Raw genomic sequence first — 22,892 nt, 5'->3', positions numbered from 1 at the left:
TATCTCGTGGCTGAGCTTGCACCCCCAGCAGGCCCAGCAGTCCTGTGCACGAAGGGGAAATGTGTTGTAGATCCGAGAGAGCCTGCACGGTGTCAGTGCAGCCCGTGAGCGCGGCCGTGCAGAGCTTGCAGCTGAGGTGGATTCAGCGGCTCTGCATGGTGGTGCTACACAGTGGTTTCCCAAGACAAGGCACTGTTGCACAGCATTCAAGTACTAGAGCATCCCAACAGAATAGATTTTTAAAATGGTTTCAGCTGGAGGGGGGTGTTTTTCTGTTGAAAAACACTGAACTATCTTAGCTGCTCTAAAAAAGAATAAATTTGATCAGTTTTGCCCAAAAGATGGGTAAAGATTGTGTTTGGTCCTAAAAGGCTTATGCATTCTGTAGTTTGGGCAAGTGAAAGAATATGGGGTCTTAATGACTGCTGCTATACAATACAATAGTACTGCCTGTGCTTTCTGTAACAATTTAAGTTGGTCTTAATTTAATAAGATTGCATCAGTATGTTTTCATAGCTTTTTCTTCTTCCAGAGTAGTGCATTTGAAGGCATTTTTAAACAAGGCCCAGATTAAAGTGCATTTCATGTGCATGCAATTTATTGTGCTGTTCTGAACATGAAGCATAAGAAGAACTGTAGAAAATGTTTTGAAAAGTCCTTAGTTTAGAAATGTTGGCTTAAACTTCAAATTACAGGATTTTGTTCAGAAATCCCAACTTTAAAATACAGAATTTTCAAAGGAGACTATCTGCCGAAGATTTCTTTCGAAAATGGCTCAGGTGTTAAATGCTTAGAAAAAGTATTTTTGTGCTCTTGATTTTTTAAAAATTTTCTTTTCTGAAATAAAGTGTCACTTTAGGAGAGAAGTTGTGTCTGTAGGAAGATTATTGATATTTTTAGAAATTGATTGGAAAGCAGTTAGCTGTAACTTCATGGTTAAGAAATGACTACCGCTGTATTGTAAATGAAGATACTTTGTGTGTAAGGGTATAGGAGAGTAATGTCGTGAGAAATAGGGTGAAGCAATTAAAAGTGAAACTGTTACAAGAGGAGTGGATGTTTTCAGGTGAGGTGAAGATTTTAGTTTTATTTGATGTGTTCACCTGCATCAAAACTATTGTGAAAATACTAAAGATGTTTATTTAAGGAATATATGAGTCATTTTTTCCACTTTGTGTTTTACAAGTGAGACTGAATACCCAGACTCAGCTGTAAGTCTTTGAGTGTCAGCTATAAGATCCAGATTTATCCCACATATCTTTCTTCACTTTGTTTTATTGCTGTTGAGTCTTCTGACTTCAGCTGGCTAATATGTAGGCATGTAGGCCTCTGCAAGTCCAGGTAAAGATGTGCAAGAGCTTGAGTATCCTTGACAGTGCATGCATACAGCAGAAGTGGGCATTTGCTCTGGGATGGAATGTGCAGAACTGAAAGAGTACCTGTGCTAGGGCAATGTGTGTAACAGGTCACAGGGACACTGTAAATGTTGTTGTACCCTTGTCCTCTTCAGACTGTGCTTGTGGCAATACACTTACAGCCAGGCTTTATGTTGTGCAGATATGCTGCAAATAATAACTGGGGATTCACTAGGATGGACTTAAATGTGTGAGTTGCTGACCTGGTGAGTTGCTGAACTTCTTCTTTTTATGCTTCAATTTCCAGATAGGGATATTTTTTCCTTATCATGCAGGTCTTGTTTTCTGTGTGTAACCCAAGGTTTTGGTAAAAATCTTCCCATATAAATAGGGAGTAGAACTGCTAGACCTGTGCTAAGGCATAAGAACCATAATAAACCTGGTATCAGTGTAGCAATTGCAGTATAATAATGATTGAAAAACCTTTGAATAATTAAAAAAAACCACAAAAACCCAAAACCAAACCCCATGCAACACTGTACAGTCAGTAGGATCCCTGTGGGATCATGCATATTTTGAAGACTGCCTCTATGTGCCTGTGTGAGTAGTGATTATCAAGATTTCAAATGGGATTATGGTTAGCATATTGTCCTGTTAGGGATCAGTTCTGGACTCACATTTTCTTCTCTGCCACTTTGTCCTCCCTGTGTTGTGGTCCTTGTCCTTCTTGGTGAGGGGCCTGTATTGAATTATGGTTTGTTTGCCGGCTCTTCACAGACTGCTTACTGCCTGCTTTTTAGGCACAGTGCCCCTGGAATCTTTCCTTTTCAAACTTCTTTGTCTGACAAATTCAGAGTTTGTACTTCAGAAAATTTGTTAAGATTCTTTTGGTTGAGAGATGTGATAATTTTTTTGATGTATAATTTTATAAGGACGTGCAGTGTTGCTTTTGCTGTCTCAGTGTGTGCTTCTCCTTTCAGATGCAAGTATTAATAATTACTAGTTCTGATTAAAAAATGTGTTTAAGTTACGGTTTCATGTGGATTTTTTTCTTTTTAATGAATCAGAACAGTATAAATTGGATTAGGAGTAGAACATTCATAATAAAAAGTTTGCAATATGTAATTTTTGCTAAACGGCTCAGTGTCCTCTCTAATTGTGCACTTCTCTTGAGATCTATTATGAAAAGATCCCTACTGAGCCACCATGCTGACAGTATGAAGTTAACTCAAGGTACTGACTTTGCTTGTAAAAACCTCCTTAAAATGTGAGCTGTAGTACTTGCCACCAGTCCTAACAAAGTTCAAAACCAGACTACATTTTTCTCCAGCTTTTTCATTGCTTTTTTATTGTATTTTTTTTCAAGTATGTAATGTGCTCAAGAATCATTGAGTTTTAAGTGTTAATTTATCTTTCTGGTGTTTTTGTTCTTTAAAATGTCTATTAGGCTTTCTAGCTGTAAAAATACACTTGATACTGATGGGCCTACATAAACTGGTGGACTTGCTTATAAACAATTACTTTATTTTTTTTTTTTTTAAAGAGTTCTGGATAATTAAGAAATGCAATGGAAAAATAAGTTTTTCTGTAAAGAGACAGATACATAAATGGCTAAGGGAGCATCCATGAGGGCAGCAGACATACACTGCTCCCATGTACATCATGTAACTGACACATGTTAATTGTGGTGTGCTTCAAATGAGTAAAACACTGACACAATTCTTTCATTTGGGCTTTTACCTAACTAAACCAATTAGAAAAGATCATGACACTCTTTGATACTTCATTTAAAACTTATGTTTCACGTGGTTTTGAAAATTCTCAAAGGGTCTGTTCTTTTAAAAGGTGAATTTCCTGTTTTATTTAGTGTCAGCCTTGCTGGATTTCATGTCCAGCATTAAAACCAATAGTTTCTTGATATTGTAGTTAATAAATTTAGTTGTGAAGATTCCTTGTGTGTCTGTTTATATGTGTCTTCATCCTTCTTATCCAGAAGTCTTGAGATTTCTGGATAATTTCTTTCTATTTTTGCTAATTCTTTAGTGAAGAGTTTATATGTTTACTCTTAATTTGCAAATATGAGTTGCAAGCTCTAAACTGATATACCATCAGGTATATATACCAAAATTGGACAGTTTAGATTTTTACCTATAGATTAGTTTTGAGGGATAATATAAGTTGAGATTGTGGATATGGTGCAGGTTTTTTTGCATAATTAAGTGAGCAATTCTCAGTGAACGTCTTCCTTATAGAACCTTCTTATGGGAAATGCACCAAAATTAAAAGCGTGATATCCATTTAAAAATATCTTTAGCTTGTGTCCAGATAGGAGACAGAGAGTACTGTCTTCTATTTGTTTCAAAGTAGGCCTTTGTTAAGTGAACACTTTGGATTATTTGGATGTTTAAAATGACCCGATGGACATTCTAAATAAGGTCTTGTCTCTAATGTCTCTGTTAGCCCATTAAGTAAATAAGGTCTCTGTTAAGGGTTAACAGAGACATTACTTAGGCGTTGTCTAGCTTTCCTCACTTAACTCCAAGGAACTTGCCATAGGGTTGTTGTGAAAAGTAAATGTCCAGATATTCCTGTGCTGCAGCCCAATTAGGAGCAGGAGAACACATTCAGAATCTTTTGGCTTTCAGTGTCCTGGAAGGTACAAGTAGTTGATAAACAGATACCATTAAAGACTGTAAGGAGGGTGCCCCTTGGAAGCTGTTTAAGGGCTTATAAAGTAGAAGTTGTTATTATTAAGCTATTCTTCATTTTTGTGGTTGCTCTGATTCCTTGCAGCTGGTCTTGCAGCTCACCAAGGGCTGAGAGGAATAAGTTGTGTCGTTTAGAATTATTTTTACTTATCTGTCATATCTTGAGAATGCTGGTGTTAATCATTCATGGCCTGCAAAAGGTGTTTTCTGCAGGCAGTTGTAGTGGGTTTGGCTGAAATGAATTAATTTTCCCACAGCAGCCCTCACAGTGCTGTGCTTTGCATCAGTGGCTGGAAAGGGATTGATAACACACCGCTGTTTTGGCTACAGCTGAGCAGCTCTGGCACAGCATCAGAGCTGTATCTCCAACATTTCCCCCACATCAGTAGGCTGGGGGTGGGCAAAATCCTGGGAGGGGACACAACTGGGCCAGCTGACCCAAAATAACCAAAGGACGTTCTATAGCATATGAAATCAGCTGTGATGTAAAAGCTAAGACAAAGAGGAGGAAGGGGGGTGATATTTGTTATTTTACAAAGTTTGCCTTCTGCAGCAGTTGCTACAGGTGCCGAGGCCCTCTTTCCTGGGAAGTGGCTTGCTGAGGGAAGTGGAGAGTTAACCTCTTGTTTTCCTCTTTACTTCTGCATGTGCAGACTTCTGGTTTTGGTTTAGTAAGTAGACTTAACTCTGGAGTTGTTTTCTGGCTTTCTTTCCCCTGTGCATGTGGGAGAGAGGGATAGAGCAGCTTGGTGGGCACCTGGTATCCAGCCAAGGTCAACCCATCACAGAAGCAGAAAACATTAGATGGAGAGATTTTAGAAAAATTGTGGAAATTGAGTTTTTGGACAATGTGGACTGTTCAGAACAGTGTCACATTTTCTCTTTTGGAAGCAAGACACAGAAACCATTTATGCAAGATGTTGCTTTCCCCTAGACAGAGATCATGGAAGAACAATAAACATATTCTGTGGTGTCAGCCTTCTGAGTGAAATATCAGGTGCAGAGCAATGGCTCTGATACAGCCATGTCTGAGCAAGCTATTTATGATCATTACCTGCACAAAAAGCTTTGTGCTTCCTTTTTTCTCTGCATTCATAAATGCTTCCGGGCAAACGATGGTCTGCCAGCACAGGTACCTGTATGAGAGGGAAGTGAGCAACTAAACAAACCCAAGAGATCTGGCCAGTCAGTAAACTGGCTAGAAAGTTGCTGTGAGAACCAATGCAGAAGTTGGTTGGCAGAGCCTCCTCTGATAAATGAGGAAAGTAATTTTTAACTGTTCCTTGCTAGAGCAGCTTGCAAGCCCTGCCTTAGGCTCTAACAGTTATCTCTGATTTCCAGCAATGCAGCTGAATTAAAGAGAGCTGCTACATCCGGAAAAGATGAACAAGTTTCTAAAGAGATATTTCAGGTAGTTTGCTATGTTTTTCTCCAGATTAAGCATGATCTAGGAAGCTATTACTGTTCTTGGAGGTTCTCACAGAATGAGGTTTTGGAGGTCACAGATGGGAGTATTTCATAGATGGAGCAATATCTTGGCAATTAATTTAAATGTGTCATTGAACTAAGATTTTTTGGTCTGCTCATGGTGTGATATTTCACGGAGTATCCCCTGGAAATTGGCTGAGTTGAGGTGAAATCCGAAATTCTTTCTATGTAGGATGGCTTTTTCTGTTTGAGCATCCATACTTCTTTTGCACACCATTTTCAGAATAAGTTCAGCTTTTTACAAATACCACTTAGTAAGCTACTAAGCCAAAATAGAACAGTTCAGTTGGGATGAATTTGAAAAATGAGTTATGGCAAAATTAAGCTATGTGGAGGAAAATTTTCAAATCTGCCATCTTACATGCCTCTCTATTTTATTTTGGGGTTTTTTTTAGTTTGGTTTTGTTCAGATTTTAGCTCTATGCCTATCTTATCCAAAGGTAGTTTTCTGATTCTTTGCCAACAATCAAATTTCCTTTTGTCTTCAAGTGTGTCTCTTTCCAGGAGCCAGACTTCTGTAGTAGCAAGTCCTAAGTCATGCTCTTGGCTGCTGTAGGCTGAGTATCCCTTACAGTAAACTTACAGAATTTATTTTACTAAGAATAGCAGTTTTTATAGTAAGTTCTGTTTGTCTCACTTCTCAAACTTTAAATGGAGACAGAAGCTGCATTCTTTGCATTCTATCCATAGTGAGGGAATGAAGGAGGGAACTCGTGCTTTTCAGTAAAGAGTATAAACCTGGGATTTGCTCTTCTGCATAGTTGCAAAATATGCTAACAATTCCCTGTAACTTTGTTTGTGTTACTATACTCAATTGGTTAAGATCTGTCCAGTACTAAAAATAAATTCAGTGCAGAATTTTAGCTTTAGAGATTCTTCAATAATATGCAAAGGAAGAAAAAAATAACTCTTATCATGTTAATTCTCTTTCCCAGTCTTAGGGACAATGGGGCTTACAGTATTAGCAATCTGTTGCTCTCAGTGTTTAAATGGTACTGTCTGAGTCCTTTGGGGTTTTTTCCCTGGCCTCAGTTTCTGTTTATGTTCTTGTCAAAATGAGCAAAAATTTATAGATTTTTATATATATAATATATATATATATATAATCATATATCTATATATATAATATAGATGTACATGTTCAAGCCAACTAAAAGCAAACTCAAGAAGAGACCTATTGTTTGATCATATTCTTTATTAAACATTAACTGTTATGTTATGCTTTTTTCAAATCTTTCAATTTGTTCTCTTATTCTTTTTTCTTTGAAGAGTGTGCTGAACTTTCAAAAATGTTTTGCATATTGATATTGTAACTCAAAACAGACTCCTGATACGTATAAGAACAGAGATTATACCAGCATTATTTTTTAATTGATTTGCCATGGAATGGTTTTGAATACTTGTTTTGTTATTGTATTGTTACAGAGGTTTTTTTTAAGGGACAGACTGTGTCATATAGGTAGCAAGAAGTACTGGAATGTGAAGTAGCTGGCAATTAAACTATTGGGAAAACTTCCTAAAAATACTATGTATTTTTATATTTAAATCTATGTAACTATCATGATCACTAGCCTTGACTTCGGAGCATTTTTGGGTACTTTTGGATGATACATATCTTTTAATTGTGTATAATCAAGATAATCTCTGGGTGCTCATTTCCAGATGCTTAATACTGCAGTAGAAGGATTTAGCATACATAGTAACATTTGTAATAATGATATTTGACTTAGTCTTAAATGTTCCAGTGTATCTTACTTTTAAGGAATGATTCTTAATATATTGTAAAATAAAGGAGTGCTCAGTTTAGCTGCATTTTTGAGTGCCTGTGTAGTGACACATTTCTAATTACAAGCTCATTGTGCTTTCAGATGTATCTGTGCTTACATTAAAGAGAATTTTTTTTCTTTAGCTGCCATCTGAATGTTACTAGTGCCTTACGAACTAGTGAGTGCAAGTACTGTTCTGGTCCATCAAGAAATTGAGAGTGGGGTAGCATAGGCAATACTGAAACAATCAATAATTAGACCCAAAGAGTTTTAGCTATTCCAATTTAAAGAGCAAAAGGCTGAATCATTTACTGACTTAAGAACTGAGCAGGTTTATGAGAGACGAAATGAATAAACTTCATGTTTTTTCTAGGTACTTTGGCTTTACCAATCAGGAATAGAAAGGTGTTTTCTAATCAAAAGCAAAATAACCTGGACACTAATCAGCTGCAAGAGATGTGCAGTTTGCTTAATTGTCAGTACTATCTTGCTCCATCTTATTAAATGAGTGTAAAACCTGGATGGGCCCTGGAAGGAGTAATTATAGGCTTACTTTCAGTGTTAAATGCAGCTAGATTTTTGTAATTTTGATTGAGAAGTACACGTGCTTTGCAAAGAATAAATTGTTTTATCTGTTAACCATGTCTAAATATAAGCAGTCGAGTCTAAATTGTTAGTGTACTTGGCCAAAGAGAGTTTTCAGTTAAACATTCAGTTATAAGAGATGGTGCTGGGATATTTAATGTGTAACCTAACTTTTTTTGTAATTCCCATATTAAGGATATGTTATTATGGGGCAGATATATATACTGGTGTGCTTTTTTTATATCTTTCTCCTTGAATTTTTCTCACTTGCTGTCTGTTTAAAGCAAGAGGAGGATAAAACAAAGGGAAAGGTGAAAGTCTCTTCTACAACCCTCTTTCCCTCCTTACAAAAAGGAATATGGATACAGCTTTATTTTCAGACCCTAATTTAAAATGGTCTGTGCCCTGTTGGTATCAGTAAAATTCCCTGGGTGTAAAAGCACTTGCTTTGGGGAAGGGATTGACTCCAATCCCTAACTAAACATAGCTTGATTTAACTCATGAGTTTCTGATTTGACTTCAGTGAGGCTCGTTGTGTATATGGCATTTCCACTTAAAGAGTGTGTTGTGTAAAAATAAAGTAAAAGAGTGATTGAAAGGGCACTGCTAATTTGTTTTAAGTTGAGCTTTTCCAGTAACGTATTTTGAATACTTTACCATGAGGCCTTTTTTTATTTATTCAAATACACTTATTTTTCCCCTGCATATCACTTGCTGATCTACAATTTGCTGCAGAAACATTTGCTAGTTAGCAAAGGTATCTTGCTGCTCTGTTCTCCTGGAGCACCTTGTGCTGTCTGCTCCAGGTCTCTCCAGGGCCAGGGTTGTTGCCCTTGAACACTGGTTGGTCTGGGCAGATGGGAGTGCCTGAGCAGAGCACAGCGTCCACGGATGCACCACAAAGGGGCTGTAAGAAGGAAACCATTGATCTGCAAAGTGCTCTCAAGCCAAACAAGCAAAAGGCTAATGATATTTTGAATTAACTTTCCTCAGTGGTTTGGTATTTGTTTGCCAGCAGGGCTGACAAGAGCATAAACCACTGTTTCATGGTTTAATAAAGTTCACGAGGGGTATTTGGTGAAGTCATGTGTTCTTGATTCTCTACAGAGTATGTGTATATTGAGGGTGAAGGCATATCTCCTTACCTTTTGTATTCCTGAGTCCTACTTAGGAGATATGTAGCTGTTTATCATGAAATGCAATTTTATTTTGCTCTGATATTGTTACTGCATTACTGTAAAGTTACTCTACTGACAATCTGAAAATAAGGGCATTTGGAATTATCTTAATACCCACTTAACCATCAGTGGATAAAATTCTTGAACCATGCATGGGGTAATGTACTGTGGTGTTGAGTTAAATGGAGCAGTTGGAGAAAAAAGATACACCCATGTCTGGGCTGTGTTGTTTGAATAAATTAAACAAAATGGATCTGCATCAGTACCTGACTGGATTAGACTAGCCCAGATGTGCGCTTATAGCTCCACATAAATAAATGATGTTTGAGGAATTAAGTGGGAGAAAACTTGGAGAATCTGTTAGATGAAATAGAGTGAAATTCAGTTTCAGTGTATGAATTGGTTTAGCTGCAATGGTGTACACTGACCAATTTCAAACCAAAAAGCAGGAATATTGCAGATGTGCTCAGATGAGTGCTGTTGGTGTGTGCTGAACTCGCAGTGTCCAGGGGCTGGGTTGTTGCTGTTGGGACTGTCTCGGCTCTGTTTCTGCACACGTTGTGCCAAAGGCTGCGTGTGCTCTAAAGCTGCAGCTTAGATCCTGCATAAAACAGTTGGACAAATACTTAGTTACCCTGTTAACTTATTTGCCCAAACATCTAATTGAATGTAATACTCCTTTAACTATACTAAACAAACAAAAATTTATTTTTGCAGGTTTTTAACGGATGTGAAGATTCCTTTACCTTTGAGGTATGAGTCATGTAGGTGTTCACACAGAGATCCTTGTATGCTCACAGCTGTTTGAATTAGAGACGACTTCTATTTGTAAGTGGTATTTAGCTGGAGTATTCTTGGTGCCCTCCCCTGTTTAATGACAACACTTGGCTGTTTTTGTTTTTCCCTGAGCTGAGCGGTTTTTTACTTGGAGTTTCTGGCCTTTAAATCTACTTGCCCTACTTGTCATTGGCATTTGTGTTAGTGACTTTGTGATCTTTTCAAGCTCTGTGTATTGTAGGACAGGGCCAAAAGATGGTGGCAAGGTGAAAAAACTTCTCAATAGCAGATGAGATGGATGTTTGCTTATTTAACTTGTCTGAGCATGTGCTCCAGGCTGTGGATTTGTGGGGCATGATGGTGGATCTCTCTTTCCCACATCATCTGGGAATGAAGTAACTTCATAATACAATACAGGTCTGCAGTCATCTTTGTCTATCAGAGAGAGCACAACCCCTAGGTGTTAGTAGGATAATGGCTTTGCTTCCAGGATTTAGCTGGAAGCATGGCAATGGCCTGTGTACTAGAAACAGAAACGGGAAGGGATGCATCCTGCGACCTCACAGATGCTATGCGGTAGCTAGATTGTTCTTACCTGCAGGTATGGCTGAAGCCCAGCTCTGCTTCACTGCTGATTTCTGTTTTCTTGGCTGTAGGAAAGAAATGTCAGGAGTTCTAGCCTTCTAGGGGGATATTCTTGGTGTTGCCTTCATGTCTGGCTCTCTTGACACAGAGAAGTTTTAATAGTTAGAGTTTAGGGATAGGCAGGAATATGTTTTGCCAAAGCACTTGTATCTGTTGTAGAGGATCTGCCTGCGTTGTTTGACCTGAAAACAGATGGTCTCATGTTGACAGGTTTTCTAGCTGACAGCATCCTTTCTTTTCCCTCTTATATTTTTGGGGGCTTTTTTTTCCCAAATAAGGTGACTTTTACACTTCTTGGAGACCTTGGCTTCAGCTTTTCCTCACTTTCTTTTCAGACATGAAGAAAAATAGTCACAGTTGAAGGCTTTATAAGCTTCACCTCTAGCTCTAATGACCCATTTGTATTCACTCTGTTTGCTGTGACTGTAGGTGTCCCAGCAGGTTCATACTGCCCATTTTGTCCGCCCTGCCAGCAGTTTTCTTTCTCTGAATTGAAAAAAACCCAGAGAACCAACCAGACAACCAAGCCAAACCCACAACAAACTCTCTTTCTCCTGTTCTTGATGCACTTAGCCACGAGTCCTACCATTCATACATGTCCTACAGTTTGTCACTACCTTTATCTTTCTGTGGAATTTTGTTATATAAAATTTTATTGCCCCACAGAGAGAGAGAGTTTTTTATTGCCTGTTTTTCTAATATCAGAAAGGAGGAGAAAGATGAAATAATTTTATTCTGAACCGTTCATCTTCTCCTCCCTTTTCCTTCAGTCTTCGTGACTGGCCATTCCCTTGGCCACTTGGGAAATTAATTGGTGTCTCTCTTGATTTCAAGACACTGCAATGGAAATATGGAAGTGAGTATCACAGAGGAAGTATCTGTATTTTTCTAGTGATGCAGATCTGCTAAGAGTAAAATACCTGATTGATTGGCTTCTTTGTGGTGCTAAGGTATGGTGATGATGTCTCCTTGTTAACTTGAAGCATCTTTTTTTTTCCCTTTTCTTCTCAATAGAAGACTAAGCTTTAGACTCAGTGCCCAGAAATTTTGCCTATGTCCTATTAAGTTGGATACAGCTGACTGGAGTAATTTGTCCTGCTACCTGGATTAAGGTCCTTAGGGTTGTTTTCAAAACAACTTTCTCCTTCCAATGTAAAGTGTAATTAGTGTTAGTTTTACTTAATCTACAATGGGATTCACAGGTCTTGCAGTTAGAGTTGTCCATTCCAGAGAAACAGAAATGTTACATCATTTTTCTACAGCTGGTAAGTGAAATGGAAGGACTAAGAAGTTGCTGTCTTTGGGTGACAGTGATGATATATATCACTACAGTATAGCAGTATTGAAGAAAATGCTGTAAAGTCACATGATGTTCATCAAGACAAAATAATTTAACATGTCAGGGATTGACTTTCCTTTTCGTTGTACTCTGGATGTTTTGAGTACCTTAGCAGCAGCCTCAGTCACTTCATGACTTGGATCCTGAGTGGGAGATTTGGACCTGTGAGGTAGACATCCACAGATAGAGCTGTTCTCTCTCTTATGCATTCAGAGAATAGTTCTTGAAATATCAATTTCAGTTTATGATTGTGCTGAAATGGTGTGTGTTGTGATTTGAGCACCTTAGCACAGCAGGGTCAAGGTTTGCCGTAGACCAGTGAGAAAGTTTCTTGCTCTTTTGAATAATATCCATGCTCCTGTTTGGACTTGCTTCCACCTGTTGTTGAAAGCCTGAGGATATTTTTTCATTTTCATTTTTCCAGCAGTTAATGTCTTCCGGATTTAGGATAATTTTGGTCTAATATTTCTTTAACTAAAATTTGGGATTTAAGTAGTACAATGGATATTGTGAAATATCCTTCTTGAGAAGAAAAACACTATAAAACAGCATAATGGTTTGGGTAGCCGTAATTTCCAAGTCACAGAAGAGAGACAAGACCATAAATGCAGGTAGTATCAACAGAAAATTGTGTTGTTTCACTGACATTGTAAACACTTACTTATGTTGGCCCAAACCAGAGTTACTACTTCTTTTTCTTTTTAAGTTTTTTTACCATTCCCATGTGAAGTTGCTTTCATCAGCATGTTAATTCTCATTTTGGGTTATTTAAGCACTGGAAATGGCTCAGTATTACAGTGATGTCAATTAGCTACTTTCCATGCTTTTCCCTGTACAATACATTAAGATTTTCTTGCTAGTGTATTGTCTAAGAAGACTACTGGTGTTCATTTTTACCACTCCTCCTTGTAAGGAACCTCTGTTGCATCTGTGCAGTGTGGACCAAGTCAGTGTCTTTGCAGTGCTGTATTTTTATGAGTTTTTGTGGTGACATTTACTTGCCCCTTTTTATCCATTTAGCAGACTGAAATCTAATTAAATGAATGTTTCGTAATTTTTTAGTCATCTTTATTAAAAATAAGTAGTCTTTCCATTGGAAATTCACTCCCCGGATAAAATCTTCAATGTATATGCTCTCCCAAGTACAGAGAAAGCCATGAGTGTGTGCACAGATAAGAGAGATGTTAGTTATCTTGTCAGAGGTCCAATATGTGGAGGAATTAAAAGTGGAAGATCAAAAGGAGTTGTCAAGTCATACAGGCTAATGAAGAATTTTGAAGGAAGCAGTTGAGAAATGCAATTGAATGGGAATATGGTTTGCCAGAAACTGAATATTATCTTAGGTTTTATGAATTTGAATACTCTTCCATTGCTCTTTGTGATCTTTTCAGGACAGGAGGAATAAAAGAAAGCTTACATTATAAGAGTTTTATATTTAAGTTTTTTTAAAATCCTGCCAGTTAGTAAAGCTTTTGACATCTGTAGTTGGTTGGGAGATCTTTTTATTGAGATCTGTATGTACACACACGTGTGTATGTGTTGTTTATATCTTGATGTATGGATTGTTATTCCCCTGTCCCCTAAGTCTGGTGAAGTGAGAGTGTTTGTTCTGCTGGGATTGTTGGGTTGTCTCTGTGATGTAAGTGAACTAGAATGTGGTTGTAAGGTAAGGTAGCAAGTAGAGGGTTCATTTTTGTTTACAAGGATACTTGACAGAAAAGTATATAGACATGTGCATGTTTTAGGATTATTTCTCCATTAATATGTCAGAGCTAGTAATTCATAATCCTGCATTATTTTTCTTCATAATTATCAGATGACGACTCTTTCTGAATGGAAACCGTTGTTGTAATTTGAATTTACTATGCAAAGAAAAGACAACAGTGATTTTATTTCATGAAGTGGTTAAAGGGGAAACTGATGCTAGGACAAACTCCAAGTTCTTTCTCCCTACTTAATTTTACCTGCATAATTAGAAGATTAACTTGGATATTTCTGTGCATTTCTACTTACTAAGTTGAGTCTAGGAGGTGAACTTGTCTGCAAAGTCGTGGTGGTTCTGCTTTGAGTGCTGTCTCCCACTTAAGTTAATAGTGGTCTTGTCTGTAGTAAAAGATCATTCAGAATTACTGGTCCTTTGTGCTTAATATTTGTTTTCTGTTAACTGTCTTTTGTGTAGTTATTTTGTGCTCTTGCCAAAACTCTGCACATTTTAGCAATTTATAAATAATTTTTGATTGTCCTAAGAGCAGTTGATTGATGCCTGTTCTAATTCAGGCTTCAGGTGCTGCATCCTGAGATACTAATGCCAATGCAGGGCTGTCTTAGGTGAGTGTAAGATGCAGTTGAAATAGAATATGGGAAAGAATAAGTAAATGAGCTCCAAATAAATATAATAAGTGGTAAACTCTGTTTTAGTTTGTGTGTGGCTGTTCAGTTACTCATTTTAGATGCTAGTTGCATATCTGTGTGACAGATAAAATGATCATATTCTCTTTAGCATGAGCCATTAGAATTCTGGTGTGACAAATTTAGCATTACTGGCTTTGTTCCAACCAGTAAGATCAGAAAAAATGTGAAGTATGTATGCTTCAGTAGATGCAGTGACTAGGTCTGCCTCCCCTATGCTTTACTGCTTCTAACAAGTCTGAAGTCTGATTCACCTGCCTGGTCAGAAATCTGCTCTAGGCAGTGGCTTGAGGTCGCTCCAGGTGCGATTCTGTTTCTGACGCTTCTCTTGTCTGTTAGACCTCGGTGTTGCCTTTGAAAGCACAGTTCTTAATGCAGCTGTTTCTGAGTTCTTCATTTACTGGCAAAGAACCTGTACTGCAGACTTGATTGGTTTGGTGGAGCATATAAAAGGGCCTTATTACCTAGAGAAACCTCTTTTTTTTTTTTTTTAAATTTATGCATTAGTAGACAGAGGAGGACAATGCTATTTCTCTGTAAGTAAAAAAAAAAAAATCTCTGGACAGTTTGTTCCTGAAAAAGACCTGAAGTAGTTGGGATTAGGATCACTGATCAGATGAAGGTTTTCAGATGTGTAAAGTCAAAGCAGGGTAAGAATATTTGAATTTAAAGAACAGTGCTGTAATAAAATTAATATTCAACTATGGTAAATGCAAATCAGAATTAAAAATAATGAAATTGTCCATCAAGACAATTAAGTCTGAGGCTACAGCGAAAACATCTTTCAAAGTAATTCTTCTACAGGGAAAAATGCAGGCAGTATTCAAAATACAAATATTAAACTAATGTATCTCAAATAGAAGCAGACTGTAAGAAGCTGTATCTGAGTTTAACATAGAGGAAATTTTGCAAAATGACATGCATATTTTAATGTGCTTCAGTGTAAACACTGTTTTGACTGGATTCTTTACTGGAATTTCAAAATTAAATAATGAAATCTTTCCTGTAGTGAAATACTTCCTGTTGTCTTTGCTCTGTGTAACCTAAGGTTTTCATGTCAGAAGCATCTTTGGTTTAGCTTTGCATTAATCTGTATTAAAGTTTGGAATGCTTGAAGAAATGCTTTTCAGTTTTTCTGGCCCATATTGTGTGTGTTTTGGTATATTTTTTTAACTGAGATTTCTTGTATTGAGACAGTTGTCCAAATTGTATGGTCTGAGGTTCAAAGTGGGACTTGCCAATGTGAATACCGCATAGTTTTTCTGAAAATCAAATGGGGGAGGGAGGAAGAGAAGCTATTTTTTTAGAAAATATTTTATTTTCCTTTTTTCTCTCAAATCTAATATGAATAGCCATTTTTTCTTTTTATTTTTCACAGATTTTTATTTATTTTCTGTGAGCTCTACTCTGTCTTACTTTCTTCTTAAATAATATTGTTCTTTGTGTATGTTGTCTTTTTTTTGGGGGGGGGGGTTGTAATGTTAAGATTTTTAAACCCCTAGCAGTATTTTTTCTCAGCCTTGTTAAAATGGAGGGTGAGTGACTTTGGGGTTTGTAAAGCAAAAGCCTAAACTTAGGTTGCAGATGGAGTCTGATTGGGTGTTCCTCTTGAAGCTTATTTTGAAAGGTTTTGTACAAAACCAAACTGTGCTGAAACAACCATGTGTTCTCCAGTGGTGGAGCAGGATATTTGAGCAGAGAAGCAATCGATCCTGTGTATTTCAACACTGTTACAGTCTACATAGCTTAGTTAAGAAGGTGTGTCAAAGACTGAAGCTTCTGTAAGTTGTTTGGAAAACTGTACTATGAATATTTCACTGTGAAATCGTAGAAAATTTCAGGTTTCATATGCATTTTCTTGAGACTAGTACTTGACACTACTTTTCCTGAGTTATTGACAGATAGAATAGAAAGTAAATGTACACACTTTGCATAAAAAGGCAAATACAGAAATGCCAAACAGTACAAACATATGATGAGGAGAACTGCTCAGTTAGCAGGAAAGGAGTAGTGCTTGCACTGAGCAGTAAGACATTCAAACCTGCAGTATGCTGTTGAGGGAAAGAGGGAAACTGACAGTGTTGGGATGTATTCATAGGAGTGCCTGTGTCCAAACACTAGTGAAATACTGCGGCTGTGTTCAACAATGTTAGGACCTCACATGGAACACTGTACTTAAAGAAGTATATTAACTGTTACAAGGACTAAAAAGGAATGGTTCTAGCCATTTGGACCAGAAATGCAGACAAGAAGAACTGGAGCTGTGCAACAGGAAAGTGAGAGGGAAATGGAATTGACAATATTGTTATAAAGCTTTGAATAAAAGGGTTTTTAGGAAGCTGGAGAGTATTGGGATAGGTGTGGTCAGATGCTGGGGCTAGGTTCCTCAGGGAGATTGTATAAGGACTCTCATGAGTTTGAGAGCCATTTAATGGTGGTGTTATCCAGTATACACTGGCTCCTACCTTCTGGAGAACTGAAAGCCAGAAACTACCATGCAGGATATGGCAGCAACTGCTCCTCTTCAGTGTGAGGTATCTCTTTGCTACATTTCCTGCAAAATTTTTAATCAAATTAAGATCTAATTTGGAAGGGAAGAATACTGTTTGTTGCACAGCCTTTGGGCTGAAGAATTCTCATTTCCTATAAAACACAGAAAATTAGGTGAAATTAGGGTGATTTTAATGAGAATAGAGTTTGTGTTCATAGAGGTGAAATAGACTATTTGAATAAGCATGTTCTCTTCTTAATATAACATTATTTACATATGTAACAAAACAATGAAGATTGGCATTTTCTCATTGAAAAGGTTATTTCCAATTTGGTTTGGCTATAGTGCTCTCAAGTCTTACCTGTTTTGGTACTTGAGTACTTGAGTGTCCCACTCATGCTTTACAAATCCCTATCTTAGGGATGATGAGACTGGAGTGTTGTGGAATTTCAGCAATACTGTTTTAATAGTTCTGGTAAAGTTCACATTGTAATGGTGTGAGATGTCTTTCTTCCATTGGAACTAAACAAAAGGCTGCTTTTGTGTCGTTTGATGCTGTAAAGAGAGGAGAAGGAGGAGCTGAGTGAAACCCAGCTTCCACTGTGACACTGCCTAGAGAGGCTTTGCAACCCAAGCCCTTTCCCTTTTTGCAAGGCAAAGGAGCAATCTAGTCTTGTGTTGGAATTATGACACTTTAGGGATTATACCCTGATACCAATTGCCTGTGCTGTGATTAAGTTTGTCATATCTGATCAGGAAAAGAATATAACCCTTTCTCTCCAATTTCTCTTATGACTTCATTATTACTTGCATGCCAGCAATGTGCATGCTTCCATCAGTAGGTTTATAAGACTTGTTGACAGAAGCCATTCCATGTAGAGCAAGTCTGAACTTAATGTAATAAATAAATGTAGTAGCCTTCGTGACTACAGTGTTAGAAGAAGCACTTAGTACTTAGGGATGCTAGAATCAAAATCGTAACATTTTAAGGCAAGTAAAGAAAGCAGCATTAGGGAGTGTGAGGTGAATATAGAATCTACCCAGAAGGGAGTTGAGCAAGCTGTGAAGTTTTGTCCTACACGTTGAAGCTCCTGAAAGATCCAGTCCCTTTCCAGGCAGGATTGTTTCTGTAAGGCTTAGGTGGTGTAATTCGTACTTTTTATAGCCAATGAAGTTATTATAGAAATCTCTTCCTCAAAAAAAGAAGCCTATGGGTTTCCACAGTATTTGATACCACCTCCATTTTGTCAGATGAAGAGCCAGCTGTCAGACACATCCTTGTATCCAGCAGTGCCAAGTCCTGCTTGCTTTGGGCAGCAATACTGCCCTTTGCTGCTGCAGGTGCAGGGAGAGTCTTTGGATTATCTGGTTATGTAGCTTGGGAGACCAGGTTCATTTTGCAGGACCAGAGGCATCTGAAACTTTCTGCTGGCTTTTTGGTAGTGTATGTTGACTGTGCAACCTTTTTAAGTGGAAGGAGGAAGACAGCAGCTTGCCTACTATCCTCTGTGTCTTTGCTGCATGTGAAGAGGCTGAGTGTGCTGTACAGTGTGTGCAGACACTGGCGACAGCAGCCTGCCCTGCTTTCCTTCCTCCCATTGCCCCACCATTGCCAAACTGGGTTGTGTTGCATGGTGCACTGGACCTGGGGCTGTGCCTCAGTTGCTCAGGGGCCACAGGACTGACTGCTGTGGACCTGGGCAGCTTGGTTTCTTTTTTCAGGCTTTCTTCTAGGCTGTGTTTGGTGGTAGCCTCCATGAATAGGTCCCCTACAGTGTCAGTGCTTCGGGAATGGTTTCACTGAAGGCTTTTGGTTGAACGGCTTAAAAAATTTTGCAGAATAAGTATGTCCAAATTAGTTAGTAAATGTAGTTTGAAATGTTGCCACTTTTCTGAGGTAAGGAACTGTAGGAAAGTGTTGGGAGAAGGGATCATGCAAAACATTTGCTGGTGTTCTACCATGCAGCTGCAGGACCCACACCTGGTTGTGTTATGCCTCTTCTGGACATCACTCTTACAGTGTGGATGTGCTCTTTGGCTTTCTGGTGAAAAACAAATTACAAGTTTGTGATTGTGTGCAACAGCAGGCTCCTCTAGACCCTGAAAGGTCAGCATCTGCTTTCCCAATTGCTTTTTGGTGATCTTTTGTTTTCTGTTTGTTTTTAATTTTTTTTTCTTTATATTTATTTTCTCAATAAACTAAGTTTTCTGTTGGGGGTGGTTTTGCTGCTTCTTATTTTTCTCCTTTGGATTTGGAAATGGGGAATTTGTGCTTTCAGCTTCTGGTTTTGTCTTTCCAGTCATCTCTGAAAACTATTAGTTCATGAATTTGAACTTGATCTTTTGCTGTCCCAAGCATTGGGTTTGGAAGCATTTCTGTCTTTTTGTAAGGAGGAAAAGTTCCCTGTAAGGTAGATAATAGAAAGAGTTGTCAGTATTCAAGCTCTGTTGAGGTTAACAGAGAATAAATTATGCACAGTTAAAAATAATTTCAGGGCCATTTGTGATTTCTTACATGGTATTCTTATAAGGCAAATCTGTATTACTAGAATAACTTGTCTGTTCAGGGTAAAGGCATTTATGGCTTGGTGTTTAGAGAAGGGGTCTCTAGATACTATAGATCTAGATCTCTGCAGCCTTTAATTTTTTTTTTTCCCTCTGGGAAAAAAGACCCCAGCACTTACTGCTGATCCATCTTTTTCCTAAATCTTTAAGTGAGTAATAGTTTGGTTTTAAAAATGAAATTCCTCTAGTTACTGGGTCCTGCTTTAGTTTGAGTGTGATTGGTGCTTTTTTATGGCATTTGGATTTTGCTTTAAAACTACTCAGAACCTTTTTAGTTTATTTTCATTTATTTTCAGTGTATAAAATGTTTTCAAATGGATTTTTTTTCCTGTTTATGGAACAACAGGACTTGTAAGAAGGTTGGAAGATAGCAGTATATTTTACTAATAATGTTTCATTAATCTACTTCATTTACAGGAAGTGATCACTGGTCAAAATTTGCTTACCTGAGCAGACACAAAAAGTTAATGGGCAAAAATACAGTGTGTAGGTACATTGTGATTTTCAGTGTGCTTGAGGTTCTTTGAGGAGAATCTTATTCTAAAGGAATGGGATTGGGTCTCAAAATGTAAGATTTCGGGTTTTAAAGTATTTAGGTAGTAGATTCAACAATGATGTATTGAAAGAACTGGCTTTGAAGTATATAATGTGTTCCCTACCTTTTTCAGTTTTTATTAAAAAGTGACAAGGAATGTTGATGCATTTGAGTTGTCAAGAGAAATTTTTAAAAGTCTACCTGTACTTTAAAAATTTTTGCAACTACTTTTCTTTAAGATTTGTAAACATAGTGTTCCCAAAAGTGATAGTCTTCCCAAATTTGAAAATTACTAATTTATAAAGTGTTTTAGCACCTTTAGGTTTTTGTTGGATGGGGTTTTACTACACTGAGTACATTGAAGCATAGTGCAATAGTTGTTACACTTCAGTATCATTTACTGCAGTCTGTAATCATAATGAAAGTTAGTCAGGGTTCTGTGATTGTAAATTTGCAGCAGCTTTACCACACAGAGAGTGGTTGAGTTCTGCATTTTGGAATATGAATAAGAAACATGTTTTATTTATCCCCTTAAAAAAAAATCCTTCATATTAACCGTCTGCTTTACACATAAACATTCTTTGGAAGCCCTAGAGTTCCTTCAGCTGAAATGGCAAACGCTAAAAAGATCTATGAAAAACCCCTTTGGTCTTGCTTATACAGAAATGTATATTGTTAATAATGATATGAAATACTTTAAGATAGCATTGCATTTAATTCAATAAAATCGTCTTTGAAGATGAAAGGTTCAATTTCAGGACTGTTTTTTATTTTAACATCAATAAGTAGAATTTCAGTGGCTATGTTTTTTATTGCAAGTCTCAAACTGTGGTGCTATGCAGTGTAGCCAGTTTTGATATTTATGGCCTAAACATAGAGTAGGAAGGAGGTGATGTTTCTAAATTGGGTATTATGCCATTTTAAATGTAAAATTTGTTACGTTCTTGTGAATTAGGGAGGAATTTGGTGGAATGGACTCCGGGGGTTAGTAAAAGCTGACAAATTACTGGGAAAAAAAGTGAATGTGATAAAGCATGAAGTTAAAACCAGATGAGTTAGCTTTGGGATTTTGCCAAATTGCATTTGAAAGTAGCATGGTCACGTTCCCAGGAACATGTCATGACATGCTGAGGATTCATTAAGCTAAGATGAGCAGAAGAGTCAAAACCTCAAGAATTGCTTGCTTTTGTGGTTACTGTGTTTTACATTTTGGCAATATGTGTTTGATTTTAATGATACACTCTGGAAAGTCCCAGAAGTGATTTTGAAGAATTTTTCCTTTCTGTTGTCGTGTGTTGTTTGTTATGCTCAGTTGGCACAGGTTAGTTTCTTGTTCCTCAGGGTAATTTATCAGTGTGTTCCTTTTGCATCCAAGATAGTCTCCAGATTGTTTTGGCTTTCTTAGAGCGAGGCTGGGTAGGTAGTTTACCATTAGGAACTGTGGCTTTCACCAGTAGTTTCTAAAAATTATTTTTGTGGCAGTTGGTGTCTCCTCAGTCTCTCATGCAGTGCTTAGGCTGAGACCAGAGAATCCTGTGGCGAGGAATTGCAGTTCCCTATGCAGGTGAGAGCTATGCAGCAATGATATGTGCATACAGGTAACCAGGAGTTTGAGAAGTTGTAGTTCCAGATATCCTTGGTATCAGGATGACTGAAGTTGTCATGACTGACTTAGTTGCTGTGATAAGGGAGGCAGATGAGTGTTCTTGTTCATGAATTTATATATTCTGAACCAGGCAGTAGGATCCCTTCTTAAAGCCAGTAGTGCTTGACACGCATGCAGGCACCAGGGTGGGAGGAATAAGGACTGGCAGAGCTTGAGAGCCCCATGGGATATGATTCAGCTTATTTAAATTTGGACTAGATCTGATACTTCATGAAGCAGTACCAGACAGACCTGTTTTGAAAAACTGGATCCACAGATGAAAAGTCATTCATTTATTGAGAGTGATCTTCAGCTTTGTTCTTCCTAAAGCATTTTAATGAGTTTGCCTTGTAAAAGAAACCTTCTTTGGTTGAGTACTTCTCTATCCATGTTGTCTCTCATTTGCAGTCTAGCACTTCTTATACCAAGGAATTTTACAGAAGCCTGTTATCCAAGACTGAATGCTTTGCTTCCTTTAAAAGCAGGTACTTTAGAACACAGCTTAAAACTGAGGGATGCTTTTGTAAGAACGTTTTCAGATGTAGATTTTTGTAAGTATTAAATCCTTTGTTGATTTGAACAGGAATGAGAAAGTTGTATTTCAGAGCCCCTGATTCAGAGATATGTTTGTCCCCATGAACATATATGGGAAAGAGGAAGCAGTGTAAAGTTCTACTTTATGTTAAAGTGCAAGGCCACTTATAAAATTTAGTAATGTTTATGTAAAAGGATTGGAAAATTGCTGTAGAGAACCGCATGCATACTTTGCTCTTGATGAGAAGAAATTCAGAAGCATCAATACAGAGTAGATGATCAGATAAGTATTAGAAGTCATAAAGTTCCCAGAGGGGTTCCTGTCTTTCTCCTAACTAGGCTAAGTCACAGCTTTTCTTCCTTGTTTGTTGGATCACTTTAAATAATTGATATTTGAAATAATTTTTCCTCTGAAATTTACCTACATGTTAAGAAAGAAGGCTGTTAAACTGGAAAACAATAACAAAAGGAGAAAATTAGAACTAACCAAGGATGCACTTTCTAGAAAACAAAAAGTTTTTCATTTCAGTCTTTTGTCAATTAATCTGACTATAGACTTCACAGGAATCCCAGAGGAATGAGTACACAAAGGATTCAGAGAATACTTTCAAAGTGCACAAAGCCATAGTATAGAGGAGGTCTTCATAGAATTAATTTTTCATGAATAACCTGAAATGTAAAAACTTTTTAAAATACACTAAAAATGTAAGTCCTTTTTAAAAGAAAATTTATAGCTCCTTAATTTTATCTGCTTAACTAGGGCTATGCATGCCCAAACTATCTATCTAAGCATTTAATCTAAAGTTTAGCAAATTTATCTTTATTAACAAAAAAAGGCTCTTCAGATCATGCATCTTTTCTCTGTATGCTCT

At 37.5% G+C, this 22,892-nt stretch overlaps 1 protein-coding gene across 3 annotated transcripts in view; it reads left to right on the top strand.

Moving 5' to 3' along the window:
* Positions 1-22,892, top strand: part of CNOT2 (CCR4-NOT transcription complex subunit 2) — an 84,773-nt gene that overhangs the window by 12,130 nt on the left and 49,751 nt on the right. Inside the window, exon 2 of one of the 3 annotated variants that reach the window (XM_074539733.1) lies at positions 9,798-9,833. The exons of the other annotated variants lie outside the window; for them this stretch is intronic. The gene's annotated coding sequence lies outside the window, so the exon portion shown is untranslated. The remainder of the gene's footprint in view (positions 1-9,797; positions 9,834-22,892) is intronic. 3 annotated transcript variants of the gene reach the window in all.

Source organism: Zonotrichia albicollis, chromosome 4 (assembly GCF_047830755.1).
Source record: "Zonotrichia albicollis isolate bZonAlb1 chromosome 4, bZonAlb1.hap1, whole genome shotgun sequence".
NCBI lineage: Eukaryota > Metazoa > Chordata > Aves > Passeriformes > Passerellidae > Zonotrichia > Zonotrichia albicollis.
This window is presented reverse-complemented; position numbering and strand designations above follow the sequence as displayed.